The sequence below is a fragment of the Halichoeres trimaculatus genome, unplaced genomic scaffold (genome assembly GCF_033239565.1).
Source record: "Halichoeres trimaculatus isolate MK-OKI-2021-1 unplaced genomic scaffold, fHalTri1.1 fHalTri1_scaffold_16, whole genome shotgun sequence".
Lineage (NCBI taxonomy): Eukaryota > Metazoa > Chordata > Actinopteri > Labriformes > Labridae > Halichoeres > Halichoeres trimaculatus.
In genome coordinates, this window is record NW_027437194.1 from 30,946,735 (window position 1) to 30,971,870 (window position 25,136).

General features: G+C 40.7%; 1 protein-coding gene across 3 annotated transcripts in view; it reads left to right on the forward strand.

Annotated features, from left to right (window-relative positions):
• The window catches only part of strbp (spermatid perinuclear RNA binding protein), a 132,217-nt gene that overhangs the window by 36,982 nt on the left and 70,099 nt on the right, over window positions 1–25,136 (forward strand). For all 3 annotated transcript variants that reach the window (XM_074689684.1, XM_074689685.1, XM_074689683.1), the window contains exon 2: window positions 13,054–13,180. The gene's annotated coding sequence lies outside the window, so the exon portion shown is untranslated. The remainder of the gene's footprint in view (window positions 1–13,053; window positions 13,181–25,136) is intronic.

A 25,136-nucleotide genomic window follows, 5' to 3' on the forward strand; every position in this document is an offset into this window, starting at 1 on the left:
TTTTCAGTAAAACACAAAAATGGGTGCATATGGAAGCACTGAGGTTGATATTTATTTAAACTATATGTGTTTAAATGTTTAACAGCATTGATTAAAAAAAGGCTTCAGAATTTACAGAAATGACTATGTGATTGTAAAATTTTATACCTTCTAGACTAAATCATAGTTTAGCCTGAGTATCAAGTTTGGACTAATCCTTTCCTACCGATACCCGATCCAGCTTTGAGGGGCTGGATCAGTAGTTAAAGAGGACATATCATGCTGATCCCTGATTTAATACTTACATATAATACAATAAATTTGAAAACAAGACCTTACACCCCCTGAATTTTCAAAAAATGAGATATTGTATTTTTTTCTGATATCCTAGAACGAGATTTGATGCCTCTGAAAATAGGTCATTGACATTTGGCCGCGAGATTTCGACCGTCGTGACGACACGAGGATCCTTTCTTTTTATTGGAGTAATCTGATAAAGCAGCTCCTCCTCTGTGATGTCAGTTAGTCACACAACCGCCACCGAGGGATTCACCCACCAAGAGCGAGTATCCCTCCTCAGATGCTGGATGCAGGGACTCTGCTCTGCTGAGCAGCTTGGCTTTACGTGGTGAATTAGCAGTTAAAGTTGATATTTGCATGCTTGTTCTGACATGCACTGTGAACCTAGACCACAATAATGCTGCGGTAGTAACATAGTGACGAACTGACGGTAGAGGCGGTCTTTAGACTACACTTTCAGCATGATGGATAAAACAGACAGAGAAAAGTGAAGGAGCAGGATGGAGCTCTGTTATAGAAATAGTTTACTGGTGAAGTCTGCCTATATTTCCACGTATAAACTATACATGTTACAGACTCACCACACTGAAGCGTCCTGAGATGATGTGTGTCGAGGTGGATTTTCTTCCTCCTGAGCTGCAGAACTGTCCGGGTCTGACTCGGGGTCCAATACAAAAGGACGTATCCTACACTCTGCCATTTTATTAGTGCTATCAATGCCTTACGGTGAAGTTTTGGCAAACGGCAAACTCGCTCGGTCTGCCCCATCCAATGTGGCAATTTTGTAAATACTGCCCTGCTGCAGAAACCGCCCCCTGGCTCTACCCCCTCCGCCCCTCTGATAGAACTGACCAATCAGAGCACAAAGGGCTGTGACGTTGTGAGGTTACTGGAGGTCATTCTCCAAACGGAGTGTTTCAACGAGATCTTCAGAATGGCCTAAACTGAGGATATTGAGAACGCTATTGTGGGGCAATGAAGGAACTAAATGACTTGTTCTGAGGGCAGAAATGCTTTACAGGCATCCTAGTCTGGCATAGTGAAAAGGAGAAACAAGCATGATATGCCCCCTTTAAATTTATCTAACTTCTAAAGTGGGGACTTCATTCATCCATCCATCTTCTACCGCTTATCCTGTTCAGTACCTGGAGAGAACCATGGGGAGATCATGCATACTCCACACAGAGAGGCCCAAATTGCCTTAACCAGAGTTTGAACTGGTGACCGTCCTGCTGCTATTCAGAGTAATATTTCTTTAAGTGTGTCAACTAAAGCTCAAAGTCAGGTGATAGATCCCTAGACCAAGAATTTACTGAAAAGCATTTTTCTTTTGCTTGATGAGTGCCTCAAATGATGCAGTTATCCACACTGTGTTGATTACTGAACAGATTATCAACCATTTATTTATTCCACTGTAAGGAACAACATCTTTGAATGAAGTAAAGAATATGTTTGACATGTGAAAGGGAGCACTGTCCATGTTTCTGCTCTTGATCCAGGAGTTGGGCTGTTCCTATTAGAACATGCTGCTGCCTCTGAATGAGGAGACATGTACAGGAAATTGAATGCAGCACACTTGAGTCATTTTCCCACAAGCTGCCTCCTCTCAGTGCGGCTCACCTCTCGTCTATCTCACACCTTCCTGTCTTGGACGTCCAACTGAAGTGTTAATGTAAGGTTGACAGAGAGGAAGTGTTAAGACCCCATCTGCTGGGGTTACCACTCAGCACACACACACACACACACACACACACACACACACACACACACACACACACACACACATGGACTCACACGCACACTGTGGCGAAGTCTCACTCATCCCAAAGAACAGACAAGAAGGCAGGCTGTAGCTATGGCAACCTAGAGTGAAGGAAAATGATTGGGCAAAGCTTGGATTTGTCAAGAGCTACTGTTTGAAGCCCAGGGCGAGACTTAGTCACTCTTCCTGGTTAGTGTGCGCTGATACCAGAGTGGGTGAGAAGAACACGCAGAGTCAAGTCTTCTCCCTTATCCTCCATCCTGTCTGTCCGCCTTTTTCATGTTCTGTGAGAGCGCTCTGTCAGCTGTCGAGCTCATTTGATAGATCTGGGTTAACATCACACTGCCTCACTGCAGCACGCTCTATAAACCTGGAAATGGCTGAGAAACATGCTCATTGGTTGCATGCGGGTGTGCATGCTTAATTGAATGAAATGATGCTCTTCAGTGGGGAGACACAAAGCGGCTGAAAGGGAGCATTGACATCAAGTGCATGATATAAGTGTGATGTTTCACTAATGGACAGGCGCATGTTCATATTTAGCTTTTAAAGGAGATCTCCATGCACCAGCTGCATGTTCAATCTGTGTTGTTACGATGCATCATTTTCATCTGATGGTCTGAAGTGCTCTTTCATTAAAGGGGCTGGGTGAGTAAACCCAAACAGAGTCTGCTCACTTCTCTACCATGGTAGGAGTTCATTTACTTCCAAAACAAATGCAAGACTTGGCAAGGGTCATGTCTTTACAACAGAAAGTTATAGTGCTTAAGGGAAATGGGGTCTTTTTACTGTGAAAACTCCACCAATTCAGGCCAAGCCGTCAGAGACAAACTGAAAGTCCTTACAGAGCGCCTCAAGTGCCTGTCTTCATTTCTACACTCAGATCTGTGTTGGTCTAACATAGGGATGCACCGATCCCGATCCTGGTATTAGGTATCAACCGAATCCAGCCTCTAAATGCTGGATCAGAAATCCGATGCCAATCTAGGCAACCAGCTCTATGCCTTTTTTTTTCTCTATGCCGGCTAACAACGAAGCTCTTTGGCATGGTGGCATGTCACTCTCGTTACACCAACAACAATGGCAATATGCTAAATATGCAGAGCAAATGTTTTGAGAGGAGGTGATCACTCTGGAAGATTCAACAAAGCTAACTTATTTAAGCATCTAAAGAAGCAGCACGCCAAAGAACATGGAGGATAGGAACAAACAAGAAAGAGGAAACAAAGCAGTTAACTTCTCACTAACTTCCATTGTGAAATTAACTTTTCATCATGGCTAAATTATGATTTAGTCAAACAAGGTTGTTTGCACTGTTTTCTTGCTAAAGTGTCACTTTGTTTACAGTTTTTGGTTACCAACACTTGGTGGTTAACAACATAGTTTTGTGCTGTAATGTTACCTGTGGTGCAATCTTTGTTTTTTGGGCATCAAAGCTTACAACTGAATAGCAATTTCTGTATGTTCTTGAGCATTATTTTTTACCCAACTGCTTGGCATGTTAGCACAAGCTAATCACAAGTATTTGACACATACCTGGTTAGCAGAAAGCTAATTTGCGTCGCTCTTCTTCCCGTGCGGCACTACATGTTCCTGAAAGCCAGTGAAAGTCGAGCCAAGCTTCACCCCCTTCCAATAAAAAATTTTATCTGTTTGGTGTTTTGTTTCACTTTGGTTGTGTTTTTCAACCTCTGTGCTACGTCCACTATAATAGCCACCCAGGATAACTTCTTCCACTCGCTATCATTAATCCGGGTAGTCACTTGTGCACTGAGGTAACCATGCTGACTATCCTCCCAGAAATGTCCTGATAAAACCAAAACCTCAGCATACAGGCAGAGAAGGAGGTTGAGGCAGACACAGATACAGACACATGTGCATAGAGGCCCAGAGGAGACAATTGAGTAGGACTATTCCTGTAAAAGTTGACATTTTTTATTTTGGAAAATTCTACTGACTCTACAATTAAAAACTTTTCAGCTTTAATAAATATTAACTTAAGTATATTTTTATTTGCACTTTTTTTCTTGCCTTTCAGCCAGGACACTACCAAGTCTTGTCCCAAGGAAAGCTGGATCGGTCCATCCCTAGACTTATGCCTTTGTTGTTGAACCAACAACCTAAAACTTGAATGAGAGGCTGAAACTGTTGGTTGTTTCTAATTCACATAATCAGAACAGTTTAATTCTTGTTTTATTTGTCTATAAAAACAAGTTAATAAAGAGACACACAATACATTAAATAATATTAAGCATTAAAGTTGTTTACTGGTGCTGTTAGTAAACTTTGACATGCATGAAGTTGTACTTGGCTCTGCCTTAGCTGTTGAGAATTTTTTAACATTGTTTTGGGGTTTGACCAATCACAATCAAGTAGCCTTTCTAACACAGCTGGGTAATACTTATGGTATTTTATATTTGCTTGGCTGGTCTCAGGAGAGGCTTCAGTGGCAGCAGCAGACTTCTTTTAAAGTGTCCTTGGGCTGAAAAGTGAGCAGTGAAATGTTCCTGACGTGGTGCCTCCAGTTTGTGTGTGTGTGTGTGTGTGTGTGTGTGTGTGTGTGTGTGTGTGTGTGTGTGTGTGTGTGTGTGTGTGTGTGTGTGTGTGTGTGTGTGTGTGTGTGTGTGTGTGTGTGTGTGTGTGTGTGTGTGTGTGTGTGTGTGAGTGAAAGAGTGTTTGAATGTGTTTGAATGTTGTGATGAAAAAAGCACTGTAAGGGCTCTATGCATTCAGTCCACTGATCATGTTTCACTCGGCCCTGCTTTAAAGTCTGCTGACAGCAAAAAATGACATTATATGTAATACCCAATTTTGAAACAGGCGACATCCAAACACCTTCAGGAGGTGCTCTGTGCTCTCTCTTTGGGGTGTCACGTTTTATTTGTGGTTCTTCATGAGATCTCAAAGTCATGCCACCGACACAGCATCTGTGTGGCTTTTTGCACTTTCTGTCGCATATTTGTATAAAGATCTACGTGTAGGGGTGTTCCTCTGCTGAAAAGGTCAGTGTTGAACATTTAAGCCCCAGCTAAGAACTGAATCAGGACCAGTTTGTGTGACCACAAACAGGCACCAGTGGCTGCAGCTGTATGGATCACATAGAGGGGGTCTATGGTGGTGTTTGAAATAGGGACGTCTTTGTCCATGTCAGATCACAACCAGTGACTTAGGCTGGCTCTATATACATGTGTTTGTGTGAGTGTGTGTGTGTGTGTGTGTGTGTGTGTGTGTGTGTGTGTGTGTGTGTGTGTGTGTGTGTGTGTGTGTGTGTGTGTGTGTGTGTGTGTGTGTGTGTGTGTGTGTGTGTGTGGAAAACTTTTGCCGATTAGAAAGTCGCTCCATATTTCTGCCGTTATCTATCTGTCTCTGACTTCTTTTGCAGAACGAAGTGGAGTGAAAGCCTTAGATCAATAGCGGAAAGATACAATACTGAAAAAGGAATTACACTGTCTCCCTTTCCAAATTAAAATCAGTCCCTCTCTAATTGCTTTGAGCCTTCAGAGAGTTTGGAGTTTCTGTTTTGCTGCGGATATAAAAGCCGAGTGTTTCCTTTTGTTTGTGGCTGCTCACAGCCTTAGAACTCAGAGACGTTCTCTCATGTTCCTGCATCAAACCTGTTGTTCAGCCTCATCACTTTAGGCCCACTCACTTTGTATGAATAGTGGAAAAGATAAGTGGCTTATTCACAAAGTCCACAATCATAATTCAGCTGAACAGGTCATTAAATCATTTCTTTACAAGGGAAGGCTATTGGATATCCTTGAGCACTTGCTCCTGGGACTAAAGAAATGCAGTTGGCAGTAAATTACTCTGCGATGGCTCCATCGGTATAAGCTTAAATTGCTTTTATTGTGGGGTGGAGGGAGGCAGAGCAGAGCTTTCTGGGTTACAGAAATGAGGAACAACAGGCTGGACCTGAAAGCTCACTGTTCTTCTCTCTCTGCCTCCCATCCGGGATGCAAACGCAGCTTTATTGCTCTTTTTCTGTCTTTGCATTTATCTTGTAATCCGCTCCTGACAGCCCCCACCCATGCTCCATCCGGCTGCAGGCAATCCCACCCTTCACCCTCTGGGTGCGTCCTGATTGGATTGTGAACCTGGGTTAAGTCAGGGGGATCTTTGAGCCACCTGCCTCAAATCATACAGAGAAGAACACGAGCAGAAGAGCAATCTAAAGGCCTCCTACACACACTCTGTGTGTGTGTGTGTGTGTGTGTGTGTGTGTGTGTGTGTGTGTGTGTGTGTGTGTGTGTGTGTGTGCGCCATGCATCTGTGTGTTTCTGTCAGTGTAAACTGAGCATTTATAGATTAAGGGATGGTTTGTGTTTAGTTTGAGGTGCTTTCTTTGTGCAGGCTTCCTGTTTGCTGTATTTCTAAGGCTCAGTGTTGAGCCTGCACCTTGGGCTACAAAATGCTTCGACGCTAACTCACTTGGAAATTAATTTAAACAGATAATTGGCCTTTCATGATTTTAAACGCTTAGAAATTGGAGGCGTGTGTGTAGGAGCATCACTGTGATGAAAATGATTCATAGTGGAGATTATCTGGATTAGGATTACATGTCATGATTTGAAAAAGAGAATGAGGTTGAGTAAACTCCCTCACGTTATTACCATTAGCGTGTTTGGTCTAAAAAAAGTGGATTTTGATTTCATTACTTTAACTGAGCGGTGCAACACATTTAAAACTGAGTGAAATGTTTTATCATGTTTTCATGAAAACAAATGGAGATCAGCTGATGTGCTTTATGCAAGGTGTCAGTCTCTCCTCTGCTTGAAGTGAAAAGGCACATTTTTACTTTGAGGCAGCAATTTGAAAATACATGAAATGATAAAAACCAGACAAAGTAAAACCATCTGGGTCATCTTATCTCATTACTTTAAGATAAAACACCTCAATAACCAACCTGAGAGTTCAGAGGAACAGTTTCACCGGTTGAGGAAGTGATAAAAGTGAGCAGCACAACAGAAGTAGGGCCAAACATGTTTGTGATTTCAAAGATGAGGGTTTGAAAAGAACAAGAAGAGTACAAATACATCTATTCATGACATTTTAAAGCTCCTGTGAGGAGTTTTTTTTTTTTTTTAATGAACCATGATGCCTCTTTATGATCTAAAACAGCAAACTAGATCTAGACTGATAAGACTGATAGTTTCTGTACCACTCTTTGTAAAGCCTGTAAGTGCTGATGGGTAGGTGACAGATGAGTCACAGCAACCTGAGGAAACAACCCCTAATCATCTTTTTCATGTTATTTTAGCTATGTCTGAAAAAAATCACAAAACTTCCAGCGTCGATGATGTTGATCTTTACACGCACATAGTTGTTGTAAACACAGAAGAGCATAGAATGAATTTGAATAGATCTGCCCAATGGACCAGCTTTTCATCACAGATAGCCAATCCGCTTTGTGATGACTTTATTGTTTAAGATGGTGTGTTTAAATTTTTCATTAATAACAGTGATTTACAATAATATCAGGTACTGATGTCTGCAGGCTGGGCTGGGCCATACGGCCTAAAAATAGAATCTTGGATTTTCTTTTTTTTTAACAAAAATAAAATTAAAAAAAAAATATTATTATTATTATTATTTTTTTTTTTTACATTTTTTTGGCTTACTTATTAAAGAAAAAAATAAGTACAATTAACAGAAAAAACTCAAAATTAGTTTTGTTTTGACTTATCAGACACTTAAAAGAAACCCTTATTTCACTCCAGGAATTAAGGTTTCAGCTATTCTTTAGTTCTAAAAAACGACACTTTGTAGTTTTAAAGGAGGCAGACATGTTTACAGTCACATTAAAAGATGCACCATTTCCAAAAACATGAATAAGTAAGTCTCTCATTACTGAATCTGAAAAAAAAAAACAAGACCCCCCCCCCCCCTACATTTTTTTTTACCTCTTGCTTCATGGCTCAGTTGGATCACATCTGTCATTGCAGAATTAAACAGCACCTCTTCCAGCTCTCTGCTGATATTCTCATGAGTACTGTTGTACGGATGGGGCAAGGTAACTTGGCAAAAAAAAAACGTGTGGCTAGGTAGCACATACCTTGGATCTACAGTTTTTTTCAGCAAGTGGATAAACCCAGTTTTTCTCAGTTTACATATGAGAACCATATCTCTAGAGATGTGTGACCAAACTTCTCTTTAGATTGTATAATAAATTTAGAGGTGTCCCAGTCCGATATTGATATCAGATATCGGTTCGATATCAGCAAAAAAAACAAGTATCGGATTATATCGGAATGCATCTAAAATCTCCGATATAAGCGCTCCAATATGAGCAGTCCATTCCAGACTCCACTCCTGCTGTTTTTATTTGATTTATTTAGGTTATTTTCTGGGTCTTCTAATTTATTCTTTATTTTATTCAATTACTAGTGTATTCTTATGTTTTATGTCAAAATTTCTGTTACGCATTGGTTGCTAATAATTGGGTCAGTTTTTCCTCATACCTACTGTTGCTGACTACTGTTCTTTGTTTGAATAATATCACTTAATAAAGCCTTTTCTAACATGACAGACATACTACAGAATAAGTAATAAAAGTTTGCATGTTTAATGCTGATATTGTATCGGATTAATATCGGTATCGGCCAATACTCAATGCTGCATTATCGGTATCAGTATCGTATCGGAAGTGAAAATGTAATATCGGGACATCCCAAATAAATTTATCAATAACTTCAATTTATAGCCCAGGCCTACTGCATAAGACATCAAATCAACAGAGACTACAAGTTCCTCCAAGGAGTTTTGATTGAAGCTGTAGTATGTAGTATTTGGCGGAACAGACTTGGAAGTAGTGCAATATATTAGTCAGAAGTTTGTTGAAAAAAAAGTGAAGGCCCCTTTATTTATTTTTTCATTAAATGTATTTATTTATTTGTTATGATAAACTATTATTTTTTTACTTCTTTCTCTCTTTTTAGATGCCATAAGTTGGAGCACTTTGTGCCTCTATTTTAGAGAGGACAGGACAGTTGGACAGGTTGGATTCCAACTGCTAGGCCATTCCTATGATTGTCTTTTTTTTTTTTTTTAATTCATATTTTAGCAAAAATACACACTTTTTAATTGTCATCAAAGTAGAGCTGATGGTTGTGGAGCCGTGAAAGTACAGGCAGCAACTTCTGAGGGAGGTCTGTTGTTCACAACTTTAAGAGTCCCTTTTGTCCAACGTGAAGATTTGAAAATGTTCAATCACCTGAAATTCCTCCTCCTCAAGTATGTACACTGATTATTGTTTTTGTGCTTCATGAAGTGGAGGCTACTTGATAACCAGCAGGTTATGAACCAATTCTCATCTCCCCTGGTTTAAAAAAATGTCAGTCTGTCTCACATTAGCCTGATTTCTTTCAGGTTTTGTCTCATGATTCACTCTCTGATTCCAGCTACTAAAGCATGAAATGTCTTTGTTTAACCTCCACTGAGCCCATGTTTTTCAGGGTGACACTGAGTGTTTAGTTTCCCACCATCAGTGATGTTTAACAGGTGAGATGTGAAAATTTGATGAATCAAACGATGCTTGTCTGCCTGACTGTATGTCTTAGTTAACACTTGGGAGGTTACATTGTCCATGTTGAACACTCAAATCCCCACTTCCTGAAACATGTGCTCTGTTATCACATGATTTGTTTCTGTATGTAGCCACTCCTCCTCGCCCTCCTCTCTAACTTCTCTCTCAGCTTTTCAGAGAATCCTCATTTTGTTCACTGCACCACTTCTGGCTCTTTGTCACTGTCCAGGACACAAAATGCTGAATAATGCATCCGTGTTTGACATATAAGCTTTCATATTCCGCCTGCTGTTTTCCACCAAGAATAAGACAAACGTCAACACTCGCACCAAACTCAATTTTTCACACTCGCCCCATCCTGTCACAGCTTGTTTGGAAGCCCTCCAACTAGAAGAGGTGTTTCAAAAACAAAGTATAGAAAATAAAACCTGGCTTGATGAGATGGAGAGTCTGTGATGGTCTCAGATTGACAGAAAGGAACAGAACGTTTGGACATATAAGTGTTAAAGACACAACCTTTAGTTACGCTCCGCTCTGATGAGTTGAAATGAGTTTTTTAGCCTCTAAAGGAGTCCTGCTCTCAGGTGTGTGTTTGTGTAATTGTGTTCACATGTTTGTCAGCAGCTTTTAATCACAATGCAGCCGAGAACCAGTTTATCCTGCAGGACCGTGGCGTTACATCAACAGCCACCCACCTCTGCTATGCTGTGTTATTAAAGGTGTGACTGCTTCTCCAAACAGCACAAAGCAAATACTTCAGATTTGTTCTGCTGAGATTTTCTTGGCTGTGTGACTGTGGCTCATGCTCGTAGGAGGGTGAACCAGTGTCAGTTTGTTGTTTCCAGTTTGTCAGGATCATCACTGTCAGACCCAACACAGGGAGGGACATTTAATTACACATTATCTGAGAAGTCTGACTGTTTTTATGCCATGATCTGAAGGTTGTGCAATGGCCAGAAACTGACAACTCACTGTCTGTAGTGATACTGGCTAACTTTTACTGACAGTTTATTGTAATATAAGGCATCACTGCATCTTTTAACTTGGAAGATTTTCAGCGTAGACTGACAGAACTTTTTGAACATTTTTTTTATTCTATGAGTCTAACTTCAACTTATTGTCCATTAGAGAAAATTTACTCTTCTGGTAAAGAGTTAAAACGTTAAAAACATTCAAAACAAAATTAAAAACACAAGCAGCTGGTATAAAACAAATCAAGAAAGTAAAACAAGATACATTAAAGGGGCTTTGAGAACTGTCTGGAAAAGCTAAAGTTTCCCCAGGAGAAAGACTCCGCTTCCCAAGAGCACTTGTTCCAACTGTTGTGAGGACGTGACTCTTACATAAGGGTTGGAATCAAGCGGCAACCTCCGGTCTGAGAATATGAGACAATGCAGAAGTGCTAAAATCTGCTGTTTCTCGTGTGTTGGCTTGAGGCTGGCTCTGGAAGTAGTGGAAGTCACATACACACCAAGCCAAAAAAAGCCATTTGCAAAGCAGAAATTAACCTATTTACAGCCTGGTTCAAAAAACGTCTCCTGTCTGAGTCGCTAATTTTACTACCGGCTCCCACTGTACAGGGGGGGGGAATTTTTTTCTAACGCGGCCGTTCAGAGGAAATTAAGATCGCGAGCTCCCCCAGTATGAGGCATACTTCAGGGTCACGTGCCGGCCGGCGCCCTATGGCTGTAGGCAAAGCCCTTGCCATTACCAATATGGCCACGATAGCCAATGTGCTTCATTTTCTGTTTCAGAAACAGACAGGTGACGTTGGCGAGACTACGTCTATGTTTTATACAGTCTATGGTTGGAATGCCTGTTATGACAAATGGCGTAGCCCCTGTTTTAGCCTATAGCTCATGTTTTTGCCTATAGCTTGTGTCTCAGCCTTAAGCTCATGAGTTAGCCTTAAGCTCGTGCTCTATCTCTTTCCTGTTTATCTTTCTTCTTCTCTTCTGTCCTTTTTCTGTCTGACAGTTAGGCTCCAGTGTCCACCATCACTACAAAATTAATCACAGAAATCCTTGCACAAACACCAAGTCTAAAACGCTGATTTTAGCAGTAAAGATGAATATGTCTGCAGCCTGGTTCCAAAAGGGTTTGGGTCTGAATACCTCATTTCTCTATGCACTGTCACAGTACAAGCTGAATACTTTCTTAACACAATTATTGACAGGTGGGCACCCTGTACCTGTCTGGAAAGAGGCTTAAAGTCCACCTCTTTAGCTCACTCTAACATTAAGAAAGCTTGGCTGAGTTCGCCTTTTCCAAAATGACCCCATCAACTAAGGGCTTCAAAACTCTGTATCAGCTTTAACAAAGACGACATAACGACAGACGAATTTCCCTCCGGGGATCAATAAAGTATACCTTATCTTATCTTATCCATGTTATAAAAAATGGATGATTTTTAAGAGTTGATTCGCTGTCATAAAACACAGTATCAATCCACTGGAGTGTGTTCATGGACGACTCCTTGTCTTTCTTTGGAACAATGTTGGCTGCGCGACTTTGTAGTCTGGTTTTGGGCGCATTGTTTTACACACACATGTATAAATCAGGCTTTAGTTTTGCAAAGAGATAAGATCTACAGCTTCGTCAAAAGGGGGCGCTAAAACTGACACAGAACTTTAGTTTCTGGCTGGAACTCTTTGGCTAATAATTTGTCTTAGTTGGGTTATATGGGGAAGAGCCACAGGTCTCTGTGGTGGAGTGAATCAGCATTTATCCTGCGTTGTGCTGAAGATGTTGGTATTACTCAGAGTTGTAGCTTTTTTTAGTTAGATATTAGCAAACAAGCTATTGCACAACTTTCATCAAAGTCAAATGCATCTTAGAGGATTTTAGCAGAATGTCCTCTGAGAGCTGTGATAGTGGTTGTATGATGGAAATTCTAACTGATGTCACTGCAGATTGAAAGGGAGGGCTCACCTCTTCACCTTCTCTGTAGGGGCAGGCTCTCTCTGTGCTCTTCGATTGTCTGCTTTGCTCCTCTCTTTTAACCCAGACCGTCTTCCTACTATTTTTATCCTTTCACTTCCACCCCTGTCCCTTCTTTCACCAGTGTCTCTTCACTGGCCTTTCAGCTGTTTCTGCCATGAAGCAGAGGAGAAAGTAATATCACAATGAGTGTCGACTGTGTGCATAAGTGACTCAGTCCCATCCCAATAATGACTCTCATCGCACAGAGATTAAAGATGCACTTGCCAGAGCGCCCTAATGGACGTTTTAATCGTCAGCCTCTCATTTTTCACTGTCCGTTGAGTTTCCTCCTCTCCTTTCTCTCTCTGCCTCTGCCTTTAAACAGGCGTCATATAAAAGTAAGCATTAAACTTGTGCTCCTCTTTAAATGCACCATCATCTTTGTTGTTACCTCGAAGTGCCTGAGTGATGTGCACTGGTTGGCGTGTGACTGAAGCCAAACTGAACATGATCCTTAAAAGCAGTTGCTCTGATGTCAACTCACCTTAACCTCTTGTCTCCTCAGGTGCTGAACCCTGCCTGCTCTGACACCGTGACCACACACACACACACACACACACACTCACACCCTCAGCAGCAGCTGAAAGCGGCTGAAGAAGAGGCCACATAAAGAGAAAGGAAGACAGAGGGAGGTGAGTGAGAGGAATCACTGAATCCATTCTTATTTCTCTGTCTCTGTATCTCTGTGCGTTCTAACGTTGAGCTCAGCGTGGCTGCGGGATTGGTGGCTCATTGTTTACAGAGACGCTCAATCAGCCAGAAAACAAGACAAGCCCTGTGGCGGTGAGGCTGGCTCACACCCCTGCTGAGCTGCACACTGAGTGTGTTGTGTGTGTATGTGTTTGTTCAAGTTATGTCTTCTGTTATCAGCCTGAAATCATGCAGCGAGAGTCACGGTGGTACAATCATGAGAAAACACGGGTGGTGGGGGGTCTACTGACCATCATTTTTGGAGAGTGATGGATGAAAGTCATGAATGTGGAAGTCTCCTGGGCTGCACTGATGGGCAGGACACCTGTTACCATCTCAATACTCATGATACTGTAGGAAAACTTCTAGTACAGTCTTAAATGTTCTTCTGGCTGTATGAGCCTATAAAATCAGCCTACTCTGCAGTGGTATGTTTTGTAGAGGCCTCAGGAAGCTTAACAAAAAAACAATCAAAGGTTATAAATCATGTAGCAAATAATCAAATTACACCGTGAGCAAAGAAAGTGTTTAGTCCCAGCCTGCAGAATGTCATAGACGAATCACGGCAGCTCGGTCTGTGCTCCGTGGTGTTCTGGCTTCATTAGACGTCTCCAGATCAGATACGCAAGTCTTTTATTAAAGTCAGAGCACAATGCCTCAAATTGCAAGGTTAAGCAGACAGGAAATCATGAACTAAAACAACAATAAAACAGCAGGTTGACTTCCAAAATAAAATACACTGCCGACCGCAGATTGTTTTTTTAATTTACAGCGCTAACAAAGTAACAGTAGTGAGTAGATGGATTGGAAAACATGCAGTCAAAGGCCAACAGAGAAGGAGATGTGATGAACACAGGTCTGGTGTGGCTGGAGTTGGTAATGACTTTTTCCTTTAACAAAGTCAAAGGGTTTTTTTTTAAATCTCATTCATCAAAAGGCAACTTCAACCAGCAAAAATATAAAAGGAAAGTTAAAAGGAAAAAAAAATTCCAAAAGAAAGAAAAGCAGGTTTATCTCAGAAAAATAGCAGAGATTTTTTTCAAAGACAATGTGTGTTGAAGGAGGATATACAACCATTAAAGCGGTAACATAGTGTAAAGTCTAAGGGGACAAGAGGACACATCATGTGACACCTGCAAACACAGCTTTAACAGTTTAGCAGCAGTTTATTAAATTTGGCTCGGAGCAACGCTCAAAACGACAGACAAAAAATATCCGCTTTCCTAAACTAAGATAAAACAAAAACATCAACAAATGACAGATTTTGTTCCTAACTTACCAAACTCAAAACAAGAGAAAAACTTTTTATTTCGACACAATTCTCCTCTCCTTCTCTTCTCCTATGAAAACTGCTTTTCAGTGTTCTTCTGACAGGTGTTGGTTGAGAGTGGGTGATGTCGGAAAGTCCTCCAATCCTAGAGCAGCAATCACCCCCCAGAGGAATCAATCACTTCTCTCCCCCTGCACATACACTCTGACACACATACACACACTCACAGGTGAGGAGAGGCAGATAGATACTAAAGAACTCATAGTGATCATAATGATAGCATCTATGCTCTTAGTTCTGGTAAAAATTGTCTTATCATACTTTATATGAATCACATTCACCTGACGAAACCAAAAAAAATCTCATCTTAAGGTATAAGAAGATTAAAAAAGGTACCTGAAGTAAAAAGATATTTCAATGAGCAGGAAAAAAGTAATTTATTTTGTTTCTTCTATAAAATATATATTTTTTTTAATTTCAAGGAACTCAATGAGTACATTTTTTTCCACCTCAATTAATTTTCTGGCAAAAAATAGAGGCGTCATTTTTGTCTTTTAAAATCTGGAAAAAGAAACTTTTTTGATAAAAGTAAGATAAAAACAGGATAAAAACCAATCCGCTGGAGAATATTACTTCTGTTTCTTTTTTATCACATTCGTATTGAGAGGTGAATATTAATGCCATCAGAAAAGAAACATGCCTGAACTTCTTTTAAGACTTACAACAGTTTTAGTTTTCTTTTTCTTTCTTTCTTTCTTTCTTTCTTTCTTTCTTTCTTTCTTTCTTTCTTTCTTTCTTTCTTTCTTTCTTTCTTTCTTTCTTTCTTTCTTTCTTCCTGTCTTTCTTTCTTTCTTTCTTTCTTTCATTCTTTCAGTATTCTTATCCTCCTCAGACCATCTCATGTGTACTCCCTTCCCATCTGTGTATCTGCATTAACTGGAAAGCCGCGGCGCTCCTCTTGTGGTCTTGTCTCCTGTTTGAGCACACCCTGAGGATCCTTTTAGGTCAAAAACACGCTCTGTTCACAGTTGGTCAAAGTTTGTGGCCCGAGCAGCTGCCAAGTTCACCCACCGCTTTGCTAAACTGCCTACTTATGAATGTAAAGTAGCTTTTATGCAATTCACCCTGTGGCCTTCCCCACTATCATCTCAGTGGGAAGGTTTTGGGGTCTGCGTGTGTGTGTTTATGTATAAATAATTGATTGCTGTGGAGGTTTCAGTGGATGGCTGGTAGCAGGCAGGGAAAGCAGTTTCACAAATCGAAGTCAGTGTGTTTCCTTAAAAGTGACTCAGAGGAGATGTAAAAATCCATAACATGGACGGATTGTGATGCAATATTAATCATTGATGACGTTTACCGAGCCAAAATGGCTGACACTGGTTCCGTTTGTTACGCTTCTTTGTGCTGGGTCACAATACCAAAGCTCTCTGTAGATTTTGTGAGGTTTAAAGCTTTTTAACATTTTTTATCTGATAGTTGAAAGCATAAGATAAAAGAGTAATTTTTTTATCTTAACGGTCATAAATAGCTGCAGCTGCAGCGGCGCTTGATGTTTCGTTGAGCTGAAAAAAACTTCTCTGGTTTCATCACATCCTGTGCACCTTGTCGTGATACACAGCCTCACATTTTCCTCATCTCCTCTTTTTTTTCACACTTAACTTATCCGCTGCCTCCGCCCTCTCCCTTCCTCCTGCTGCCTGGGCTTATTTCTTCCTCTAACTTCACCTCCGTCTCTTTAAATCTGTATTAATTTCTGCCTCCTTCTGTTTATTCCTCGCTGTGTGTCTTTTTCCGCTCCTCTCTTTCTTGCCCCTCAGCCGCAGTGTCCTTGAGAACGCAGTGACATTGTCGGTGAGTGCAGCAGAGCGCATCACTCCCTCTCTTTCTCTTCCACACGCTGGCTCACTGACACTTGTTCGACCCCCCTGTACACACACACACGCACACACGCACACACACACACACACACACACACACACACACACACACACCATGGCGAACCTGTCAAGCAGAACCAGCCCTTACAAGTCTCTTTCCTTTAGTCTCTATAAATAATTCAGCTCAGGTAACAGGGACTGTACTTTATGCAAATATTGACAAACCTATCGCTGAGGAAAGTTGAGAGCATCGTTTCCTTTGTTGGGTCCAATTTAACACACTTACACTTGATGAAAACATTTAGTAAAATTCAGCAGACACAAAGAAAAAAAACTTCAGCCATGTTACAGTAAAGGTGTCTGCACATGAAGTTGTGGGTTAACGTCTATAATCAGGCACTAAAGGTACTGGACAAAAAACCTCGTTATCATCATTGCAATATTCTCAGTAGGTATAAAATATTAAGTTTTGACAATTTAATTTTATTAACAAACTTAAGAAATATCTTTAAAATTGTCAATATCATTGCTCCACCTCCATTAAAAAAATTTGTTCAACTTAACTCTGAGCAAACAACCTGAACACCTCGCTCGACAGCTCACAGAAACTCTGCTGTCCTAAAAAGATCCTCTGCCTTTGCTCAAACAGCTTTTCCATTCAAAACCATTAAACAATGGAATCAACTCCCAGACAGTCTGAAATGTCCTGTAGATCTAAACATTTTTTCTAGAAAATCTAAAGAAATATATTCTTGATAACCAACTGTGTCAGCATCAGTGCGGTTGATTTTGTATATAGGATTTGACACTGATGTATATTAATCTTAAATAGCTAATGTATTATGTTTTGTAATAGTTTTTAACATAAACAGTTATATAATTGCATTGTGATTGTTGTGAACCTGCCCAGGGACTGCAGATGGAAATTAGCATTTTCTAAATCTGGTACAAAGCATCTTTTCTATTGAAAGATTAATGTATTTGTACATGGTCCCTGTCAAATGAATCAATAAAATAAATAAAATAAATAAACATTTTCTTTTTAGGATCAGTTTCATCAACAACACTTTTCACCTGCTGCATAACTCTATGAAGACACCATTTCGGCTTCTTCACCCACTGTCATCAAGACATGACTTTGCCTAGATAATGTATATATTTGCTGTTTTGTAGTGCTATTGATGGAAACGTGTTTTAACCTGTGCTCTATCACTCTGCTGTTTAGCTAGCTTCTGCTCTTCCATCTTTTTTCTTTTTTGCCAGTCCAGCTGGAGTCCTAGTCCTAGCCAGCTGTTTGAAATAACTGTTTTTAGCATTGATGATCTAATTTTAAATTGTAATTTCTGAGCAGACAAATATAAGAGAAAAGTGAAACTTTCAGGATCACTTATAATATCCTCACAGGGCCCCTGAGTAATTCTGAATTCTGTATTTTACAGCCTTTTTCTTAGCATCCTGTCCACTTTGTGGTTAAGAAGTTCATATTATTCTCTCTCATCTTAACTAGTTCATATTGTATGGTGGTGTTCAAATTTATTGGGCTGTACTTTAATTGTCCTGGTTGAGACATGAAGAAACCTGTTAGCTGCATCAGTCAAATTACTCTGTCTCGAAGTTTTGTTACAGATTTGGAACAAATTGCCCTCAGGTGATGCCATAGTCCCCCTGCCAGCTTGAGAACCTGATCCCATTGGTGCCTCTTCTTCTCTTTAAAGGTGCCCTCCACTAATCTGGGATCATGATGGCCCTTTGTCGCAGCTTTTCCGTTGCTTTTGAAATATAGATGCAGTCTGATTGTCTTTGCTGGTAAGATGAGATGTTATAGTCTCTTGATGCTGTTTGTTCTCTGTGCTCTCTGTTTTCCATTGGAGTTTATAGAGTGCGTATTGGGTCACAGCGTTTTTGCCTGCCCTGTTACGTGTGGAGATCAGGTGTTGTGTGGTCACCCTGTAGCTTTGTAGGAAAGAGGTGTTTTTATGATCCTCACGTCCTGAACTTTTGGCTTGGACTGTTGTTTTATTTCATCTTTGTTTAATCAGAAAAACTCTTTTATCTGCAGCTCAGTCTCTCAGATCTAAATCTGCACGCTTTAACACTTCATGACAGCATCAGTGCCGCCATGTTATCTCTCTCTCCGACTCTGTCTGCATCGCTCTGCCTCTTCCTCATGTTTGTCCCACGTTCAGCTGAAAATGCTTCCGTAGCCATGGTGACCAATCCCAAGGGGAAAAGTTGAAGCTGAATCTCTTTCTCACTCTCTTCTCCTCCCTTTGTCTCAGGCCTTGTTGCAATCTAATGCTTTCCACAGGCGCACGCACACACACACACACACACACACACACACACACACACACACACACACACACACACACACACACACACACACGGCGTCTGAAAGCAGAGGAGGAGATGCTGTTTGTGAGTCATGATGTTGTTTTGGTTTGAGTTCAATTAGGAGCTGGTGTAGAGCTACGTGACCTAATTGCTGAGAAATCCTAAACCTGAGGATAAATTTCCCTCTTCATGCTCTCCTTATTATTCCTGCTGCCTTGCTCGTTAGTTACCACGATTGTTGAAGCTGTTTGGACGATACACTCTCACACAATGGAAGCAGATGGTGAAAAAGAACAAAGGATGATGCAGTGAAGAGGCAGTGCAATCCCTGAAGAAGTTTAATAGAGTCATACGCTGCAATGGTGTGGATTGAGCTGTCAGACCTCTGCCACAGAAAAGGAACATTTTATATCTGTGTGTGTCTGTGTGTGTGTGTATTTGTGACCTTGTGAGGTTTGTGTGTTCAGTGTGTGTCTGCACCTTCTGACATGACAATACTTTTTTCCTTTGTGTGGCCATGAACACTTTGTGAAAACATTTCGAAAAGCCAGAGCTCAAACTGGGAAAAGGTCTTTCAGAGTACACAATATACAATTTAGGTCTAATACTTGGACATGTCACCATAACCCCACTTGGCAGCCAATATGCAGTTCAACATTTGAACGTCTGCTTTTTTGGATGTCAAGTGGACATCTGAGCAGGAGGAAGTGAGAGTGAACCCACTGAGCAAACAGACGTTTAAAGGACGTCCTGTAGACCTGTCACGGTAATCAATAAATCAATTAACCGAACGACAAATAAAAACGTCCTTGGTAAGTTTGCCAGCCTCAATAAACTGATGTGTACACACGGAGAGAGCTGAAGCGAGCGTCCTGAGGGGTAAGGAGGAAACACACGCTAATATGAGTGATGGCACGAAAGATACGGTTCTTAAGCCGCCTGCCACAGTCCCAGTGTGGGAATATTTTGTTTTTTTATCAGAATGAACAAAGTGTGAGCTCATGAACACCAACGAGCTGGTATGTCGCATTTGTTTGAAAATAGTGGCGACGAAGAAAAAGAAGGGGAGGTGCAGCGGAGCCTTGTTCTTTGACAATCCGCTCTTACTGAGGCTTTTGGTCTGCAAAGTAAATAGAAATCAAAGCGCCAAATGGTGGCGCTCAAAGACAGCTACATTGCCAAAGAAATGCAGCCCTTCAATATGGTTGAAAGCCAGAAATGTTCAAAATGTTTGACAGACAGTACGGATTGACTGGGAAAAAGTACATGTTGCAAACAATTCAGGAACTGTATAAACTCCCTTTTATTTAGGCTATAGTTTTTATTGTTGTTTTTTTAGAGTTTCATTTTTTCTTTAAAAACAGGGTGTATGTTTTATTGTTTTTGATTAGTATTAATTATTTTTATTGACATGTATTTTTTTCTAAAAGAGAATCCATTTCATTTTCATTGTATTTTTTTTTCTCTTTCTTGTTTGTTAAATTTATTGTATTTTTTGTTTAATTTATTTATTTAAAAGATCCTGACCTTTTAATTACAGTTAAATACTCTTAAGAAATTAAAGTTTCTTGCTTTTGATATGGTGTACTCACTTTGTTATCCCGTTTATCATAATTACATCAATTAAAAAGTGGGAAAAAAATCAAAATAATATTGACAATAATATCGTTTATCGGCAATGATATTTTGGAAAATTATCGTCTAGCAAAATTTGTTATCGTGACAGGCCTAACATCCTGTCAACATCACTTTTGGACTTCCTACATTAGTTTTAATCAAAGCAATATTTGTTTGTTTCAATTTGCTGTTTCCCACTCTAAAAGGGTGATGTTTTATTCTGTAGAGGTTAGTTTTCCTGTAGCTTCATTTGGCTCGGCAGCAGCTTTGAAGTGGAAATGTCAGGATGTGAGGACGAGGTTTACGATCAGGAGCCTGAACATGGAGCTTTGTTTTGAAATGGTCTTAGACTCAGATACTCTGATCGTTTCCGTGTGGATTTTCCTGTTTGGTACGATCTGCTCTGCAGAGATTAAAACATTTCTGCAGAGGACTCCGGCAAAAATTGACTCTCAACGTAACAGCCTCGAGCAGCCTTTGGTTACATGGGCACTGCAGGCTGTGTGGATGCAATGATTGAGTGGAATGGCAGCAAAGAACAGTGTAATGCACAGTGCCTACGGACCAATTGAATGGGGGGGGTTAAAGTGTCTCTTGCCAGCTGTCATTCACTGAACTGGTTCCAGAAAAACAACATCGATGTTGTTTAGCCCACTGAGTTAGCATGCTAATGTCTTAGCCACATTGTTTACCGTTGTGATGCCAAAGGAAGCTAATGGCTTTACCTCAGCCCTGCGATTGGCTGGCGACCAGTCCAGGGTGTACCCCACCTCTCGCCCAATGACAGCTGGGATAGGCTCCAGACACCCGCAACCCTGAACAGGAGAAGCCGTTTAGAAAAAGGATGGATGGATGGCTTCACCTCACCTTGCTGTTTATGGTGTCAATGAGCTGGCGCTGCTCTGAACTCTTCACTGTGGATTGATTTAACATGACGTGATCGAGTTAATGTGCCTGCCTCCAGTTTGTTAGTGTGTGTCAGAAGTTTTAATAGAGTCTAACAAACTAAAAGTTAGACAAGTGTTGATGGTAATCCTTTCTGAAAACAACAAGCACAGATACCTCTACAATCTGGGATGAAGAAGTCATGTGTTGGTGCTTCATGTGGGCCAGACAATAAGGCTTTTATATGTCACCAAGTTTGCAATGAACTCTGGGTACACCCCAAAGGCAAGTCTGTAATGCGGTCTCATGGAAGGTGGGTAATCTGGTATTGTGAAGTCTGCATCAGAGCACAAAGCACCCACACACGCATCAGGATTGAGCCTGAAAGTGTGTGAGTCAGTGAGGGAGGAAAGTGGGATTGGACCTGGACTCTTCTTCCCTTTGCCTCTCTTCATCCCTCTTTTCTATTCATTCTTTAACCTTCACACCCTCACTTGTTCTCTAATCCCCTTGTGTCCCAGCTTCCTTCCTTCCTTCCTGTCCCCACCTTTCTCTTTTCATCCATATTAATACAGCTCTTCCCTCAAAACTCTTTCTCTGCATTATTTCCTCCCTCCTTCGCTCTCTTCAGCCTTCAACATCTGACCTTATAGCTCCATTATATCTCTCTAAATCATTCATACTCAGTCATTCAACCTTTTGCATTATTTCTGACTTCTCTCCTCTCTTCTCTCCACATACTGTAAATCTTTTCTATCTCCTTCTTCCTGTTAAATCTGATCCTCTTGTTTCCAACCTTTCTCACACTTTTTCTCCTCCTCTCCTGCTGTACAACCCCCAAATCAATCCAGACTTTCCTGTCCTGGTTCTCCCCTCCTCTTCCTTCCTTTCTCCCTCCCTGCGTCGTCCCCCTTGAGTGGGACACAGACAGACAGACGGAAAGGAAGGAAGTGTGTAATAAGGCATCCATATCGAGCACGCTGCCCAAATAGACCTGGAATGAATGGAGTCACTGATCGGCTCCTGCTGCTGCAGCCTCACAGATGAAGAAGTTAGAGGAGCTGAGGAGAAATGAGTCCGCCTAATGTAGCACATATTTCATGAATACTAATATGAGACAGAATGAGTACACAAATGTGCTCCCTGTCTCTGAATCAAAGTGCAGGATTATCTGCCCTGGATGTGTTTTCTTTCTTTACCGTGGGCTGGAAATGAACCTTTCCTTTTCTTCTTTGTTTCACCTTGAATCGATAGTTGGCAAAATCATAAATACAGTTTCTCTGAAGGCTTGAAGCAATCTGCATTCAGAAAAATTTCTCCACAGCTGGACCACAGACCAGAGACGCAAGCACGTTAGGCCAGAGCTGAGGAGAGACAGAACAATTCACAGTAAACAGCTGTGGTTTCACTGTAAATAACTGTAAAATAAGCACAGTAAATGACTGGAAAGAATACGGCCAACTACTGCAATATATCAACAAGGGCTGGGACTAGAGCTTATAAGATATGATTAATTATATACAGAAAAGATGTTGCATTTAAAAAAGTATATTGTCGAGCTCTGACCACATGGAACGTTTCTCAGTGCAAGAGTTCCTGGCATACTAGTCACAGCGATGCACAAGGGAATGTTCCCAAGTGTGGAAAGTGCCCAAGTAACACTAGGCTGACAACAAATGACATGGAGGAGTCGGATGACACAGCGTGGCTCAATCTGAAATTCTTAGTCAAAAAATGAAAAATGAAAAAATATACTACATAAAAGTGGAAAAAAGCTAAATGTGTGCAAATTATGCAAGTAAGAGTTTGCATATCATTGGAGCATTTCTATCCCCCAGCATCACCTCAGTTCTTGATGTGTAGCTCTCATAAACTGTAACAGTAGTGTCTAAAACCGAGCTTCGAACAAATCGTTGACAGGGGCCTGTTTGGAAGAGAGGAGGGCTTTGAGCCTCCTTGCTAGCAGCTACAGGGCACCCACCTGTCAGTCAGCTGAGCTGTGCCTCTGATTGGGTGAACTCCCTGTCTTGATATCCTCTAAACTGCAGTGTTGTTGTCATATTATTCTGGATTATTAACCTGGACACACCTATTTAACCACAACATATTTATTCATGTAGCTCAGGAATGTACAATCTGTCCACAAATTGGCCAATACATTGTGCAACATCTGTTTCAAGTGCAACATCTGTCAAACACAATGCATCTCATCAAATTCATGATGCAAATAGTTTTTTCATAATATACATATTTTTTTAATTACATTTATTTTCATTCTATCTTAATATTTTTCACCTTTTTGGTGGTTATAACATACTTATTTCTTGTTTTTCCATTTGGTACTGATTGCTTATTTTATTTCCTTATTCTGTTTCATTTCCAACTGTTTTAATTGTGTGATGAACAGTGGTAACAGTAAATTTCCCCTTGGTGTTAAGCATTTCTGGTTTTGATTCTTGTTTTAAAAAAAAAAAAAAAAAAAAAAGTCCCCCCTGTTCACACATTGTGAACAACCCCCACTGAAGTTTGCAGAGTCCTTCAAAAATACATTTTTTAAATGAGCCTTGCAAACATTTCCCTTTACATTTACAAATTAATATAGATGATTTTGTTCTTTAAGCTTTTGTAAATCTCTATTCATTGATGCAGTCATCTCTCAAAATCCATCTGATTGAAAAATGTTGCTTATTGTGTCAAATAATGATGTTCAACGATTGCCATTATTTAATCATAAAACTTTTTCTCTGATTAGTGAATTATTTTTTTTTGAATATTCAGTTGATTCCAACCACTGATATGAAGAGTAAATTACTGTGAGAGTAATGCAACTATCAGCCAGTAATGTATCTTAAAGGGGACATATCATGCTTGTTTCTCCTTTTCACTATGTCAGACTAGGATGCCTGTAAAGCATTTCTGCCCTCAGTACAAGTCATTTAGTTCCTTCATTGGCCCACAATAGCGTTCTCAATATCCTCAGTTTAGGCCATTCTGAAGATCTCGTTGAAACGCTCCGTTTGGAGAATGACCTCCAGTAACCTCGCAACGTCACAGCCCTTTGTGCTCTGATTGGTCAGTTCTATCAGAGGGGTGGAGGGGGTAGAGCCAGGGGGCGGTTTCTGCAGCAGGGCAGTATTTACAAAATTGCCACATTGAATGGGGCAGACCGAGCAAGTTTGCTGTTTGCCAAAACTTCACCGTAAGGCATTGATAGCACTAATAAAATGGCAGAGTGTAGGATACGTCCTTCTGTATTGGACCCCGAGTCAGACTTGGATGGTTCTGATTCAGGGGGTGTAAGGTCTTGTGTTCAAATTTATTATATTATATGTAAGTATTAAATCAGGGATCAGCATGGTATGTCCCTTTTAACTACACTGGAAAAATGTGACTGTGCCCTGACAGACAGGAGGGAGAAGGAACTCCTCCTTTTGCTGTCCCATTGTATTAATGGCTAATATCTGATAAGTTCACTCAGAGTCCATCCCATGAAATTAATTTTCTTCAGAACACTTGATCTTTCGTTGTGATTTAGCTTACATAACACGCGTCGCTAATCTGCTCATCTGCTCATCTGCTCTCAGTGCATCACACCACTGCTTTTATTAATGAAAATGGACACCAAGAGATAAACGGGGAGTGGAGGCACCACTGGCATACTAAGTGGTATTTCAGTGTGTGTGTGTATGTGTATGTGTGTGTTTGTTTGTGTGTTTGCCAGCTTGGCTGCCTGTGTGTGTATGTGTTGAGTAGAAGCCCATTAGGGAATTAGTCCACAGCTGGATGACCCCGGTTGTCCTCATGCACTCAAAACCTGCAACATTTGAGTCAGACACAGATCTGGAGGACTTAATTTTGTTCACAGTGCCAGGATGAGTCTCAAGCCTGAATGTAACCTTGATTAAAGTTATATTT